Consider the following 16955-nt stretch of genomic DNA (forward strand, 5'->3'; position numbering starts at 1 on the left):
ATAAAATGTGACAAAAAAAGCTGCATTTTTGGACTTTTTTTTTAACGTTTACGCCATTCACCGTACGAAATCATTAACATTATATTTTGATAGTTCGGACATTTACGCACGCGGCGATACTAAATATGTTTTTTTATTTTTTTATTTACGCTTTTTGGTGGTAAAATGGGAAAAACTGACAATTTTCATTTTTATTGGGGGAGGGGATTTTTCACATTTTTTTTACTTTTTATTTTTACATTTTTAAACTTTTATTTTACACTTTTATGTCCCCATAGGGGACTATCTATAGCAATCCTTTGATTGCTAATACTGTTCAGTGCTATGCATAGGACATAGCACTGATCAGTATTATCGGTGATCTTCTGCTCTGGTCTGCTCGATCTCAGACCAGAGCAGAAGACCCCAGGAGACGGCCGGAGCCAGGTGAGGGGACCTCCGGCCGCCATGCTGGATGATCGGGTCGCAGAGGCAGCGTGATCTGTATTGATCACGACATCTGAGGGGTTAATGGCGGACATCTGCGCGATCGCGGATGTCGGCCATTACTGGCTGGTCCCCGGCTGCTGCTAGCAGCCAGAACCTGCCATGTATGACGAGAGCACCGTTCCGATGCTCGCAGTCATACACAGGACGTAAATGTATGTCCTGGTGCGCGAAGTACCGCCAAACCAGGATGTACATTTACGTCAGTGGTCGTTAAGGGGTTAAAGGTGTACTTTGCCCCTAGACATCTTATCCCCTATCCAAAGCATAGGGGATAAGATGTCTGATCGCAGGGGTCCCACTGCTGGGGGCCGCGAGGGGGCAGGGCCATGATGTCACGTGACTCCGGCCCATGTATCACCAGTCATCAGTCACAGAGCTCAGGCACAAGTTTGCTTCGTGCAGCAGATGACACTGGGTGCTGCAGGAGAGATCGCGGGGGTTCCTAGCGGCGGAACCCTTGTGGTCAGACATCTTATCCCCTATCCTCTGGATAGGGGATCTTCTCCTGCTTTGCCTGTATCAGGAACTGTCCAAAGCAGGAGAAGATCCCCATAGCAAACCTATGCTGCTCTGGACAGTTCCTAACACGGACAGAGGTGTCAGCAGAGAGCACTGTGGACAAGACAAAAAAGAAATTGAAAAAGAAAAGAATTTCCTCTGTAGCAAACAGATGCTAATAAGTACTGGAAGGATTAAGATTTTTAAATAGAAGTAATTTACAAATGTGTTTAACTTTCTGACACCAGTTCATTTAAAAAAAAAAAAAAAAAAAAGATTTCCACCGGAGTACCCCTTTAAAGGTTTCCCAGGAATAAAATAACATTGCTAATTTCTTTCCAAAACAGCTCCACATCTGTCCACAGGTTGTGTGGTATTACAACTTGGCTCTGTTCACATCAATGGAACTGAGCTGCAGAACCAAACCCAACCTGGAGACAGACGGGGAGCAGTTTTTGAAAGAAATTTGCTCAGTTTTTCTATTTCTGAATAAGCCCTTTAAATCTTTTTGTAAACCCCAACCACCATGGTAAAGCATGACCTCAGCAGGGTGCTTATGGCCTGACAGAGGAAGCCCCCTACCTATGTCAAACACCTTTAGGGTGTGTTCCCACCTGGCATATACACAGCATATTTTACGCTGCGCAAAATTTACAGCAGCAGGGGGAAATACGCTGCATATTCCTTGCTCATTATACACACAGGGCTTTCCGGCGGCAGCCCTATGTGTGCAGTGAGTTTTGGAGGCGGAGCCGCGTTTCACAGTCACATTGGCACACGGCTCCGCCTCCAAAACTCACTACACACATAGGGCGGCAGCCGGAAAGCCCTGTGTGTATAGTGAGCAAGGAATATGCAGCGTATTTCCCGCTGCTGCCGTAAATTTTGCGCAGCGTGATATTTTTATGTCTATTCACACGTACAGTATTCTGTGCAGATTTGATGTGCCGGATTTTCTGCTGCAGATTTCAATGTCAACTGAATGACTGAACACAGCTTGAAATCCTGCGCATCAAATCTGTGCATCAAATCTGCGCAGAATACTGTATACTGTGAAGAAAGTGTATTCAAAACGATGTTGCTCATAGCTATTTTTCTGATGCCAGATACCTTTTCCCTAGTAGAGAGTTGACTTTGAAGGGTGTAGTCTGGTGATACGAGCAACTCACATTCTTCAGAATAGTATGCCCTTTATGACTCAATCCTTTAATCAAAATGTTCTGAAATGTGATTGATATAGGACAGGCCTGAATGATTAGAAATAGGATGCCTTGCACCAACTCAATATTGCTTGCTCTTGCATCCCCCAATACAATCTAATACTATTCATTTTTATGTCTTGAAGAAAGCCTTGTGTGACCAAAATGTCCACTGTTGTATGCTACTGTTCCATTAAAGGGGAACTCTGAAACAGAACCTTTTATCCCCTATACACAGGATACAAAGATAATTGAAGGCCTTATAAGCAGTCAGGCCAGTATGAACAAGAGCCAAGGCATCCAACTTATTCTATGAACAGTTTCAAAACCTTATTTACTTAAAGGGAAACTCCAGTATAGAACATCTTATCCCCTAAGTTTATAATCGCGAAGGTCTAACTGCTGGGAACCACCCTATCTCTTGCCCAGAACCCTGGCTCTCTCCATGCACAGAGCGACCTTCATGCATGGATTACTGTCAGCCATAGCATGAAGCCGTGGCCAACACGCCTGTCCATGTGTCTCAAGGGAAGAGCTGGAGATACACGAATGTTGTATCTCCAGCTGTCCATAGAGATACATGGAGGGACGTGTTGTGTCATGCCGCTTTGTGCCGTGGTCAGCAGTAATCCCTACATCAAGCAGTGGTCGCTCTGTGCATGGAGAGAGCTATGGTGTCAGGCAGGAGATGGGGGGGGGGGGGGGACTCTCAGAGTTTGGACTCCCATGATTAAACACTTATCCCCTCTCCTGTGGATAGGGGATAAGATGTTCTGTACCAGAGTTCCTCCTCGAGGAAATAAAGTTTATAAACTTTTCATAGAATAAGTCAGATGCCCTGGCTATTGTTCATACTGGTTATTAGTTCTCTAATAATCCATCAAGGTTATCAGTAATCATAAGCTGACAATGCGGAGTCCCTTGGGTGGCAAGATAGACAATATACATAAAAAGCTTATATCTGCTTTTTAAGGACTACAGGATCAAGAAACTATACATAGCCAGGTAATGGAAGGTAGCGTTATACATATTAAATCCTCATAAGGAACATAATTGGTAGATCACTTAACCCCTTAAGGACCGGGGTTTTTTCCTTTTTTGCATTTTCGTTTTTGCTCCTTACCTTTAAAAAATCATAACTCTTTAAATTTTGCACCTAAAAATCCATATGATTGCTTATCTTTTGCGCCACCAATTCTATTTTGTAATGACATCAGTCATTTTACCCAAAAATCTACAGCGAAACTGGAAAAAAAATCATTGTGATACAAAATTGGAAAAAAAAAACGCCATTTTGTAACTTTTGGGGGCTTCCGTTTCTACGTAGTACATTTTTCGGTAAAAATGACACCTTATATTTATTCTGTAGGTCCATAGGATTAAAATGATATCCTACTTATATCGGTTTGATTTTGTCGTACTTCTGGAAAAAATCATAACTACATGCAGGAAAATTTATACGTTTAAAATTGTCATCTTCTGACCCCTATAACTTTTTTATTTTTCCGCGTATGGGCCAAATGGGGGCTAATTTTTAGGTAAGGTTGGAAAAACTTCTGGCATGTCGTAGAGACATATTTAAAGGTATTGCAGAATTTTGATATGCAGGAGTCTGGGTCCTGAGATTGCACCAATCGCTGGAACAAAATGACAAAATTAGGCAGCTGAATATAGTGCGCAGATTTACTAGACTCTCCTTGGAGACGAGAGAAAAATGGTGCTCAGACCCATATATAATCTGGATCCACAAACCTGCTCTGCCAGTGTGGCTAAAGGAAGCCAAGCAGCAGAAGGGGTACATTGCTTAGTTTTTGTTTTAGTGATTAATCGGGGCCTCAGGACCCTAACACCCATTGATTAAAACTCGCAAGATGTTTTTTATGTTATAACTTGTTAGATGTTGCCAATATACCCTACTGTACTTCTCCTAAGAGTAACCAGCAGTTTTACATAGTAACCAGGCATCTTTATGTCAAAATACCTCGATAATGTTTTAATGTATTCATAAATAAACATATTGATTTAGCCAACAAATTACTGACTACCCAATATACATAGTAAGAGTGCCTCTTTGGAATCAAGTTAACTTTGTTCAACATGTGGACCAAGAGCTAAGCAGAAAAGAAGGTGTTAATATGAATAGCATCTATCATACTATCCAATTTCTATGTTTCTTTTCTGTGAGTGATATTATATAAAAGTGGATGATTATATGCATGTTTTGTTCCCGTTCTCGCTGCTTGACAGTGATTAGCTCCTTGGCTGGAAACTGGGAAATGATGTCACGATAAGAAATGAGCAAACATAATATTTCCACTGTACTAAAAGATGAGCACTCGTGGCATCCCCATAGGAAGTCTATTCTATAACAGACAGCCACAATGGTCCTTTTAGACGTGAGGAGACAAAATGTCCTGCTCACTGTCATCTTTTCAACGCAATACTTCTTCCTCTACTGCAGTCGGAGAGGGAGCCTTTGCCCGCTTGACTCCATGAGGCATGCTGCCCCATGCTGTGCCCTAACAATACAATCTCTGCATTTCTATTTTTTAGATTTGATTTTAGATATTGTAGGAGTTTAAAAATGGCTGCTGGCAGGATGAAAACTCTTCTGACACAACTGACACCACGCAGGCTCCAGTGAATGACAATTGTCTGCTTGTCATCTCAGCGTTAGTGGCTTCTGGCACAGAATATGGACTTAAGATGTCGGTTGATGGATCCATCTAATTTCCCAGTTCTTTCCCCAGCACATTTTCTTATTATACATACATCAATGTCAGATTCATATAAGGATATAGTAAAATTTGCTTTGTGGTCATTATTGTTGTTTTTTTTCTTCGATGGTATTAAATTATCTTTCCTCTTCAGTCAAGAATTATTGCTTTTGTCTTTTCAAAGCTGATACAGTTGTAGTTGTCATTTGGCAAAGGCTGAACAGCGAGACTTGTATAATACAGTATATACCATATGAAAGTGTTAGTTTATATGGAAAGAAAAACCAGACAGTGGTGGTGCTATCCTTGTGCCATTACCAAGGGCAACACAACAGTTTCTACTTTGTAAAATGCCCACTTACCTGGACGTGTTGGGCTCAGAGCTCAACACCTTTTTGCACATAAACAGGAGTAGTTGCGCGGCAGCCAGGACCCGGTTCCCTAGATGCACGGAGTTTGCAGAGAAGACTTGGTTCCATTGGGAGGCTCAAACGAAGAGGTAAAAACGGGTTTTCCTAAGGGTGCACACCGCTATGGTAGGTTAAAACTGCGGACATCAATAGTAAAATAATAAAACAGCTTTAATGACATATAGACAACGTGTTTCGAGAGCGCAGCTCTCTTTATCAAGTCATGTGACATGTCTATATGTCATTAAAGCCGTTTTATTACTTTACTATTGATATCTGCGGTTTTAACCTACCGTAGCGGTGTGAGCACTTTGGAAAACCCGTTTTACCTCTCCGTTCGAGCCTTCCAATGGAACCAAGTCTTATATGAAAGCGTTAGATACATATACACATATTAGTATTCATTATGTCGCTGCTGTTTCAGAATACCGTATTATATGAGACGTTTTGTTAGTGTGGTATATTTTGGTTTTTCCTGTTAGTCAAACTAGATACCATTGAGCATGCTGGAGGTTGAATGGAACTCTCTTCATAAATATTTGCTTGTGGCTATTTGATATCTCTAGAGGTTTGTGTCTGGGGTTCCAGGAAAACGAATGCCTAATGCAGAAATCATCTAGTTCAGAGAATAGTCCTATTTTCATTATGTAATAAAAGTTTTGCATATACACTATATTGTCAAAGTTATTAGGCCCCACCTCTCAATCATTGACTTTGGGTGTTTCATTTAGGTCCATTGTCATGTGTGTATACAATCCAGCCCCTATCAATGCCTTTACAAATATTTGTGAAGGAATGGGTTGTTCTGAAGAGCTCAGGGAATTCCAGTGCGGTACTGTAATAGGATATCATTGCTATGACAATTCAGTTTGTAAAATGTCTTGCCTCTTAAATCTTCCTCCATCAATTGTGAGTGATAATGCTACAAAGTGGATGCATTTAGAAACCACAACACGTCAGCTAAGAAGTAGCAGACCATGTAAAGTTACAGAGCAGAGACACCATCTACTAAGGTGCATAGATTCTAAAAGTCTCCAATCCTCTGCTGACCCAATAACTGCAGAACTCCAAACCTCATCTGCCATTAGATCAGCATGAAAACTGCAGGAAGCTTCATGGCATAGGTTTCCATGGTTGATCAGAATGCATGCAAGCCTTACATACCAAGCACAATGCAAACATTAGTGTAGTGTAGAGTAGAGTAAAGCATGGCACCACTGGACTCGGGAGCAGTATGGATGTGAGTTTGGCAAAGTTTCTCAACCAAGAGAACGTTATCTGCTGGACTACATTGCAGCAACTGTAAAGTTTGTTGGAGGAGGAATACTGCTTTGGGGTTGTTTTTCAGATGTTGACCAAGGGCCCTTAGCTTCAGCACACTAAGACTTTTTGGACTATTGTATGATTCTAACTTTGGGCATGTTTACATCAGAATTGAAACATTTTGAAGTGGAAGAAAATTTCCTGGTTTGAGGAATCACATTTTATGTCACGGCCAACTGTTAGTTTGTTATTTACATGGGAAAGAGATGGCACCTTTATAGGCAGGTGGGCAGAGGCAGTCTAATACTCTGTATGTTCTGCTGGAAAAACTTGGAACTTCACAGCGTGGTTGCTTTTGAAACCTGATCACACATACCATGTAAATGTAAACATTGTATGGACCAAGTACACCGCTGCATATAAAGGTATTGCCTAATGACAATGGCCTCTTTCAGGCTGCTGTAGTTCAGTAGTGGTTTGAGGAACATGACAAAGAATTCAAGGTGCTCTCTTAAAGTCCCCAGAACTCTGTTCTATTGAACATCTGTGGGAAGTGCTTGGAAAAGCCTCACCTTACAATGTATAGAAACCTCTGCTAACATCTTGTTGTCATAGACCTTTTGGATTGCATGCTTTAATGGGTCCGAACTGTTAAGGCAGCACAAGCGGCGCCTACACAATATAAGACAGGTGGTTTTAGTCAATAGCTGATCAGTATGTATGTGTGTGTCCATATATTTATCTATAATGTGTAATCATATTGAGACATACTTTTACTGCAGATCTTTTAGAATGGTCCATTTATCTGTACGCTCTTGTTTTTGAACCAGTGATAGATATAAAACAAATGCTTTGGTGGGATCCAGATATAGAGGACAATGATTTACAATGCTTTGCAGAAGAATCTAGGTCTCTGAGATAAGGGGCCTGTCTGTACACAGTGTTTGTTACCATCATGTTGTCACATTCTGTGCTGAGATAACAGCTGTCATATATTTGACAAATGCTTGTATAAATGACCAGCAGAATCTCCATGTTGATGGATCAGAGCAGGGATTTTATGGCACCGAGATAACATTGTTTATAAGGAGATAAGGCTTTACCCATAATGAGTTCAGATTTTGCCCAGTAGTTAGATTTTCTCTTCTTTTTTTGCATAACTTATTCTTGCAAGGATGAGGGATTAGTAAAATTATTCTTTATTCGACAGCCAAATGGAGTTACAGTTTAATAGTCGCAATCAAGACTTTTACCACTAAGCCCTGGGGTGTAAAATGCATTTTAGGTGTTGAGAGTCTGTAATGTATTACAATACTGTAATACGATGAATAGATTCTATGCAATCTAAACCCCAGGATAGCTTTTGCCAGATTGCTTAGAAGCCTTTTCTCCTTTATAAAACCTGTGCACATGAAAAGTAGAAGATTTTTAATTAATATCTTAGTCAATGTAACAGGAATTATTCATTGAATTTTAATCTGCTTGAGGGTTTCACAACTTTAAAGAAAAAGGTATGAATTTTAATTATGCATGTAGTTACTGTACCTATACCCAAACCTCCTCCAAGTCCTAACTCTAAATAAGTTTTTGATGGTATTATGGCCAAAGTCATATCACAGGATATGCCATACATGTCCAAAATGTGAGAATTGTGCCAGCTGGCCACCCCTGCTTCTTTCCATCTTCTCAATCAGCTGCCCCCTTAGTTAGCATATTCATATTCTGCGACTCTACGTCCTAGTGACGCGAGTCATGTGTCATGTGAGTGCTGTGCTCTGTCGGTAAAGCGCATGCGCTGGCAGTTTACATACAGCTCTCTTAAGTCCTGAGCTCTGACTGCTGTAAGCAGTCATGTGAGAGCTGTAGTCATGTGAGAGCTGTAGAGCTGCCGGCGCATGCGCTCTACCGACACTAGGACGTGGAGTTGCAGAATATGAATATGCTAAATAAGGGGAAGACTGATTGACAAGACGGAAAGAAGCAGGGGCGGCCAGCCAGCGGGACCCCGCCTACTGCGCGTGACTCCCTGAATTCAGAGAGGGAAATTCGCCAGCCACTATTTTGGGAAACACAGCACCAATAATAGTAAGTGACATCTCTTTGGATTCCTGGTCACACACACTATAACCCACTTTATTAAGTTTAGTGTGGGTGATCAAGGTGACAGTTTTCCTTTAAGGACCAAGCCCATTTTGACCTTAAGGACCAGGCCGATTTTTTTCTAAAATCCATAACTCTTTTTACGATTAAAATGAATCCTATCTTTACATACTTTTCTATTATTGTACCGCTTTAAAAAAAATATCAAACCTTTTGTACAAAATCAGTATGTTTAAAATTGCCCTATTTTGACCACTTATAACTTTAAAATTTTTCCGCATACGCAGCAATTTTGAACTTTTTACATTTTTTACATATATGCCGTTCACCGCACGGGATAATTAACATAATATTTTGATAGTTCAGACATTTATGCACGTGGCGATAACGAATGTTTATTAAAAAATGTATGGTTTTTTTACTCTTTTTGGGGGGAGTAAAATGGGAAAAAGGGAGAATTTACATTTTTATTGGGGAAGGGGATTTTTCAGCTGACGCAATGGATTCCACCCAAAATGACTAAGCACTGTGCAGCGGGATTCTGCTGCACCGAAATTTCCGAGCGTAACTTGTAGGCGGAAATTTCTGAGCTTCAGAATCTAGCCTTACTGTCGTCTAAATTAGTAGTTCTGCTTATATGATACTTGACGGTTAAGGCCAGTGATTGGATGCGGTGTTATGTGCACAATGGAGGAAATTTATCAGTGCTTGACGCCAGAAATCTAGCTTGGAAACGTCAAAACATTTTTACGGAAAAAACCTTGTTGCAACAAACACAGAATGACAAAGAGCAGAAGTAGTTTATCACAGTAAAAAAAAAAGTTATTTTTTTTTAGCAAACCTTATTTCGCTAGTTTTCTGATGTCAAGCATTGAACAACCTGCCCTAATGTGAGTGACCCCATCAGAGTTTTTTTTTTAATCCAGTCTTACTGTAGGAAATTTTTTAAATAAAGGTGGGCCAGCTCAGAAGTCGTGGAATGATTTTCTGTGTGTGCTATTAGTTTAAATTGCAAAAGGAACAGAGGAAAAAAAGCAAATACTCAGTAATCTACTTTGATTTCTCAGAGCACATATTGATAGATTTCGTTATTACTTCTCCGTGTCCAGAGCCTGGTAATACATCTATGAGGTACATGGGGATTGTTTGCTTATTTTAACATAAGAAATCCCTGAGATCCTGTTTGCTCTTTTAGCCAAGCATGAAACATATGGTATTGATTACTTAAAAATTTCAATCCTACTGCACGGAGACATAAGGCCAGGGAGAAGCTAAGTGACAAATAGCCTGAAAAAGGCATCAATCCACAGCTGGGAAAGCCATTGCCTTGCGCTGCATCAGTAATATCTGCCGACAAATATGAAGAGCTTGGATTTTACTTTCATGTTGACAGAACATCTGCATGTTTTGGGTCATAAACATAGCTACAGGATTTAAGTGTGCCGCTGAACAAATGACAGAATTGTATCGCACCTCAGTGTTTCCAAGCTATTGAAAATTAAGTGTTGTTTTACAAAATAAAGGTTAAAAAATTTTTTGTCATCGCAGTACATTTTTTCTTTACAATTAAAATAAAAACCTCACATCTGGATAACATTTGTCCAAACGTAAGAGCATCAAAGGAGAGATTATAAAATACAATGTTACATACAAGATGCCATCACTAGTCATGTGTAGTCTTTTTGTGTGTTGCGTCAAGGATTGACTGTAGAGAATTGTAAAAAAGGCATAAGCATGTATTCTGCAAGATTTAGCTAGTTCTTGGTGATACAGGTACATTTTGGCTTGATAATCAGCTAAATGATGATGATGGATGCTTCAGATTCCTCTGAAGAAGCATCCAGTGTTTGATGCAAAACACGTAATTCTGTAACCAGTAAATCTGTGTTGGAAGACTACTATTGCTGCCTTTGAGTCCATTGCTGAATGCTCTACCCTATACCAGTGGTTTCCAAACAGTGTGCCTCCAGCTATTGCAAAACTAATACTTCCAGCATTCCCGGTAGAGCAGCACTCGGTCTTGCAGAAGAAGAGGTTTGGTCTCCATTCTCCCTCACTCTAGACACTTTAGGGTATGTTCACACTACATCATTTTTGCATGCGGAATACTTTTTTTTTGCATGCTTGGGAATTCTGCTGTTTGGACCTTAACATTGGTGTTAATGAAACTTCCGTGGACATGTTCACACTATGGAATTCCAGTGGCTGAAATTGAGCAGCCGAAAAAATGAACATGTTTATTCTTTCGGCGGAATTACGTGCAGATTGCATTTCCGTCAAAGGAGATAATGGCGGCCTTTAGATGGAATCTCCAAATGGAATTGCTGGTCTAAATTTAGTGAGTAGAGATTTCTGAGTGTGAACAAGCCCTAAAATTTATAGAAAATTGCAATAACAATTTTTTTTCTTTTATTCTGCAATCTCAGCACATGTTTGGTTGTATCCAACACTATCAACCTCACTAATCTCATAGATAACTCAATAAGGGTGGTTTCGCATACAGCATTTATTTTTTTTTATTTTTTTTTGCAAAAAAACATTACAGTTTTTTTTAAGCAGCTTTTTAAGCCAAAACCAAAAGTAAATTCCAAAAGTATTGAGAGGTATATATCTTGCCTTTATATTTTGAATCTACCTCTGCATTTGGCTAATAAACTGCAGTGAAGTGGTGTTTTCCAATAAATCCTTTTTTTAAATCCACCCTTTAAGAAATAACATTTGACAAGTTTTGGAATTTGGATAGACTATTGGCAGCCAATAGAGAGTTGCATTGCCACTGTTAACAGGCACATGTCATTTAGGCACCAATCCCAGGATCTTATGTTGTCAATTTAATCGGTAAATTAAGAACAAAATTACTCCAAATCTTCCCCAAAGCTGGCTGAGAGTAGTAATTCCCAGATGAAAATGCACAGAGAGAGGATGGCCTATCTCATGAATAAGGCTCTATAGTGTCTGGCAGTGTGCCCTGTCCTTCAAATGGGGGACTGTGTCCAAATTGCCCATCAGGATTCTGTAGTACAGCAAAGGGCAGATGTCTGAACTGGATAAATTGCTGCTGAATTGTTCTGTTTTCTGCATCTATCAGTTTTGGAGCATTGTCTTAATATAATGTAGAAGCTTTCAGAACATAGAGTGGGCAGTTAAAAAAGCAAAACACTCCATTATAAAAAGCTTTAAGTTCATTAAAGATTTGTAAAGAGTATAGTATCTGAAAATATAATTCATGGGATTGCATAAACAGATTACTCTGTATACATTTTTGAAAATATTTATACTTATTTTAAAAGTCACAAACACCTATTTTACAGATCGGCACTGGGCCTGATTTTTTATTTATTTATTATTACTTCCAAAGAAGCTGCTGTATTAAAGGGGTACACCGGTAGAAATTTATTTTTATTTTTAAATCAACTGGTGCCAGAAAGTTAACACAGATTCCTCCTATAGATACTATGGACTGCTCTGATCGAACATTGCCTTCCTTATAGTAAAAATGAGTTGTAGGCTTGTCTAAGCAGGTGGCTTGTTTACATGAGCACTGTCATTTCAAACTACTTCCCTCCATTTAATAGCCTTTTTGATTTTTGATACTTTGATGGGAAATCCATCTCTAATAACAGTCTCAGCAAGATGTATTATAGGGATTGGGGCAGTGCTTAGCATGTGCTTTGCGTGGGGAGTAAGAAAGACTGTGAGCATCTGTGGGTGTCCAGAAGATCTGCACTGTCTAAGCAAGGCAATGCCCCCTTCTCATGTCAGCAGTTGCAGTGCTTAGTGTTACCATTTCCTTATTTTGCTGTTTATTTCTGTTCATTGCACCTTGCAAAGCCAGTTCATCAGTAACCCCTTCTTCCCCTGTATGTCATCTATCGTAGTATAGTAATTTATACCCAAGCACAGTGCTAGCCTATTTAGTGCTTAGGTTAACACTTTCCTTGCTGTCCTGCTGTTTCTTTCATGTCTGCTTTCCACACCGTCATGGCAGCACCACCAGAAAGATGGACTCCTCCACCAGGGACAGGAAACCTGAAGTTTAAAAGGAAATACATCTCTCCTGTCCCTTGGGAAGCCTGGAGTTCCATGTCTCAGGAAAATGCTGTCGGTTGGGGGGACCTGGGAGGCGGCATACCCAGCGGTGCTTGGGGAGACTAAGGTCTCTGAGGACCCCTGGTTGGGGGTCATCCAGTGTGCCTCCAGCGTTGGTGTTATGCTACCACCTGCCTTCATGCTCCCTCCACCTGCCTCTCTCCTAATCTCCCGTTCTGACCCGTAGTTCTGGTGTAGGAGCGGGTAACAGCTAGCTCATTCTGTCCTTGAGTTACCTGCATGCTGTCCGGCTTGCTCGTCGGGCTGAGGAGTAAGTCGGGGCATCTGTGGGGTCTCGCGGAGAGCTCTGGTGGCTACGGCCATGTTGTAGGCGGGGTTTGCGTCTTATGTCTGTAACAGGAAGTGACGGCTGGAACTCTGCAAACAAGACAGGATGTGATGTCAGATGCCTGGTCTCGGGGGTGGGGCAGAAGTTTTAAGAGGAAATTCACTAGCACTTCCTGCCTTTGGTGCACTGGACAGCCGGCTTCTTCAAGATAAGCTTCCAGGAGGGAGTGCTCTGCAGCATGAACTTCATGGAGGACTCGGTCAAGCGGGATCGTTCATAGACATCCGACCGGACCCCTTCCTTGGCATAAATTGGCTATGGGGCAAGTGTTTTTACTATTTTTGTTTGGGGTATCTGATGTTAATTTTTTTGTTTTTTAGGATATCCCTTGGAAGGTGTCCAAAAAGAGCAAAAATAGAGAATGCGCTATATGCAAGGCAGCTTTAGTGGCAGATTATGTATCCTGTACTAATAGGGTTCTAACTTTTGAAACCCCGAATCTGCTACTCCAGATGCAGGAAATGGTTAAAAGGCAGATTGAGGACTCCCTTAAAGGGATATTGGCTGCTCCCGCCACAACTCAACCTGTGATTTTCCCTTCTGTTCTTATTATTTTGGATGAGGAAGAAGGGTTGATTTCGACTCATTCTAAATGAGGTATTTAATTTATATTTATTTTACACTGATTCTGTCTTTTATTTCTTGTTCTAAGGGAAGGTCAAATGTATCTTTCTACAGGGGATGAGTTTCTATCTTCGGGTGAGGACCTCCCGTGCAAGCCTGTATTCCTTATAGAAGATACTGACCAGCTTGTTAAGGTTGTAAGGTCATCTACGGGCCTTAAGGAACCAAGAGAGCAAAAATCAATCAAAGACATAATGTTTGAGGGATTGGAAGTTAAAAAGCGTAGGGTCTTCCCGGTTCATAAAACAGTTACACAACTTATAAAAAAGGAATGGGATAATCCAGATAGTCTTTTATTCCAAGAGCCATAAAGAGGAAATATCCCTTTGATGAAGAGGTCACTATGAATTGGGATAGATCTCCTAAAATTGACGGTATGACTCATAATAAACCGAAAACCTATAAATCTGTACCTGAAATACAAAAGATTCAAAATGGAGACTTTAAAATCAGCAATAAATCTACTGTCAAAAGACTGTTTTATGGCATCTCTACATTTGAGAGATGCTTACTTACATGTCCAAATTCACGTAAGCTTTCACAGGTATCTAAGACTGGCAATGTGTGTGAACTCACAACTGTTACATCTTCAGTTCTGTGCTCTCCTGTTTGAAAGAAAAGAAGATAGAAGGCACTCCGTGTGTAGAACCTCAGGATCAGATTGAGGGGGGAAGGGAACATCTACAGCCGCTTATCAGATTAGGTTTTGTGAACTCACACACAACAATGGATAGCGCATGAGGATAATAACCAAGTCGTCCGCAGCCTTCCTGGAGACTGATGAGCGATTAGGTGACTGGAGATACAGGAAAGATTCAGGCGCTGGACGAGTAATTGCAGGAAAGCAGCAGCAGATTTAAAAGCCAGGTAGGTTTAAACCTACCTGGCTTTTATATCTGCTGCTGATCTCCTTCAATCACTCGTCCAGCGCCGGAATATGTGCTCTCCCATTTGGCATATCAGTGGCCCCAAGAGTATTTACCAAGATTGTGGGGGAAATGGCAGAACACATTCGGGAAGGAGACAGAATCTTTGTACCATATCTGGACATTTTCCTCCTTGTCGGTATCGGTATCGACCCTAAAAAATCGATATCGGTCGATCCCTAATTTGGGGTCCCGGGATCTTCAGGGGTGTTGGGGAGTAGACTTACAGGACTCTTCATCTAATTATAAAGAATTGCTAGTGGTCCTAAGGACCCTTCAAATGTTAGGGGGTCTTCTATTATGGGTGCGAATGTAAATATTTTGTCTGATATCTCTGCTGTGTCTGCAATTAATTGACAAGGTACCACAAGAAGCCCTGGTCTAATGACGTCTTTTCAGATCCTATCCTGGGCAGAGACCTATCTAAATTCTATATCAGCTGTGCATCTAAAAGGAGAACTAAATTACAGAGCAGATGATCTCAGTTGACATCCTGTACTTCAAGGCGAGTGGCAGCTGAAACCAAAGGTAATCTCTTTTGGGAGAACCTCAGAGAGACCTGTTTGCCACCAGAAAGAACCGCTAAATCAGCAATTTACTCTCTGTCTACAGCAGACAGGCCTCTGGCAATATAGATGCACTGTCACAGACTTGGGACTGGGACCTGGCATATGCCTTTCCTCCCCTGATTCTTTTTACCAGAGTAATAAAAAAAGATTAGGGAGGACAAGGCAACTGTCATTCTGATTGCCCCGTTTTGTTCTCTTGTCTCAGGAAAATGTCAGTCAGAGACCCTTGGATGGTTCCGGAACTTCGGGATCTGCTTATTCAGGGACCCATTGTCCACCCGGAGTTCACAGTTTGCACCTGACGGCCTGGCTCTTGAGAGGGTGATACTCAAATGCAATGGGTCTTTCTGATGCTTAGATAACTACGCTTCAAGCAAGTAGGAAACCCATTACTTGAAAGATATATATTTTAGGATATGGAATAAGTATTTGGAATCTGCAAATATTTCCTCCATTGACTTAGAGAAACCAAATATTGCCTCTATATTAGACTTTCTTTCAAGAGGTTTTGAAAAAGGTCTAAATGCTGCTACTTTAAAAGTTCTTATCTCTGCCTTGGGTGCACTGTTTAGTAAAAAATAGCGGACCATCCCTGGATCATTAGATTCATTAGATCTGTTAAAAGACTGCAACTGTGAAGTGATGGTAAGATACCTTCTTGGGACCTCACTATTGTGCTTAACTCTTTGTGCCTAGATCCTTATGAACGTCTTTCCTCAGTGACTCTGAAATTTCTAGCCCAAAACACTGCCTTATTAATTTCAATTACATCTGCTAGAAGAGTAGGAGAAATAGTGGCCTTATCGTCAAGTGCACCATACACTCAGATACTGGAGGGTTGAATTGTACTAAGACTAGACCCTGCCTTTCTGCCAAGAGTGGTTTCTTCCTTTCATGTTTCTCAAGAAATAGTCCTTCCTTCCTTCTGTAACAATCCTAATGAAGGAGAGAGGAAATTCCATATGTTAAATGTGCATAGGTGTGTAATTGAATATCTACACAGAACTAGCTCCTTTAGGAAATCTTTGTTCAAATCTCTGGATCTAGAAAGGGTGAGAAAGCCTCAGGGGAATCTATTTTTAGGTGGATTAGAAGGGCTATTGCCACTGCCTACATTTCAGCAGCGTTAGCACCTCCCTTAAATCATAAAGCCCATTCTACCAGAGCTATGGCTTCTTCATGGACAGAAAAAAGAGATTCCTCTATTCAGCAAATTTGTAGAGCAGCCACCTGGTCATCTCCTTATACCTTCACTATAGGCTTAATTTGGGCGAGTTTTCATCTTTATTCTTCGGTCGTAGGGTTCTTCAGGCTGTTATCCCAACCTAGGTTTCTCTGGTATTCTGGTGGTGCTGTCGTGACGGTGGTAATTACTCACCGGTAATTCTGTTTCCTTGTAGTCACAACAGCACCCCAACCTATTCCCACCTATGGTTTTTTTTACAAAAGGTGTTTTGTACTATTTTTTTACGGTAGGTTAGTTTTGATAATAATTTTTTTTATGTATGCTAACCATTTGAAAGTGTTTACTATGTCTCCATAACTCACTGGAGCTTTGGAGAGATGCACTTCCTTTTAATCTTCAGGTTTCCTCTCCCTGGGGGAGGAGTCCATCTTTCTGGTGGTACTGTCGTGACTACGAGGAAACAGAATTACCAGTGAGAAATTACCGGCTTTCATAGCACCTTGCAAAGATCCAGTACATCAGAAACCCCCTTCTCC

At 40.8% G+C, this 16955-nt stretch overlaps 1 protein-coding gene and 1 long non-coding RNA gene across 3 annotated transcripts in view; both read left to right on the forward strand.

Moving 5' to 3' along the window:
• The window catches only part of MACROD2 (mono-ADP ribosylhydrolase 2), a 2467642-nt gene that overhangs the window by 207148 nt on the left and 2243539 nt on the right, over positions 1 to 16955 (forward strand). The window lies entirely within an intron of this gene.
• The window catches only part of LOC130362832 (uncharacterized), a 112414-nt gene continuing 103873 nt past the window's right edge, over positions 8415 to 16955 (forward strand). For both annotated transcript variants that reach the window (XR_008891590.1, XR_008891589.1), the window contains exon 1: positions 8415 to 8661. This is a non-coding gene — a long non-coding RNA (uncharacterized LOC130362832). The remainder of the gene's footprint in view (positions 8662 to 16955) is intronic.

Source organism: Hyla sarda, chromosome 3 (assembly GCF_029499605.1).
Source record: "Hyla sarda isolate aHylSar1 chromosome 3, aHylSar1.hap1, whole genome shotgun sequence".
NCBI classification, from domain to species: Eukaryota; Metazoa; Chordata; class Amphibia; order Anura; family Hylidae; genus Hyla; species Hyla sarda.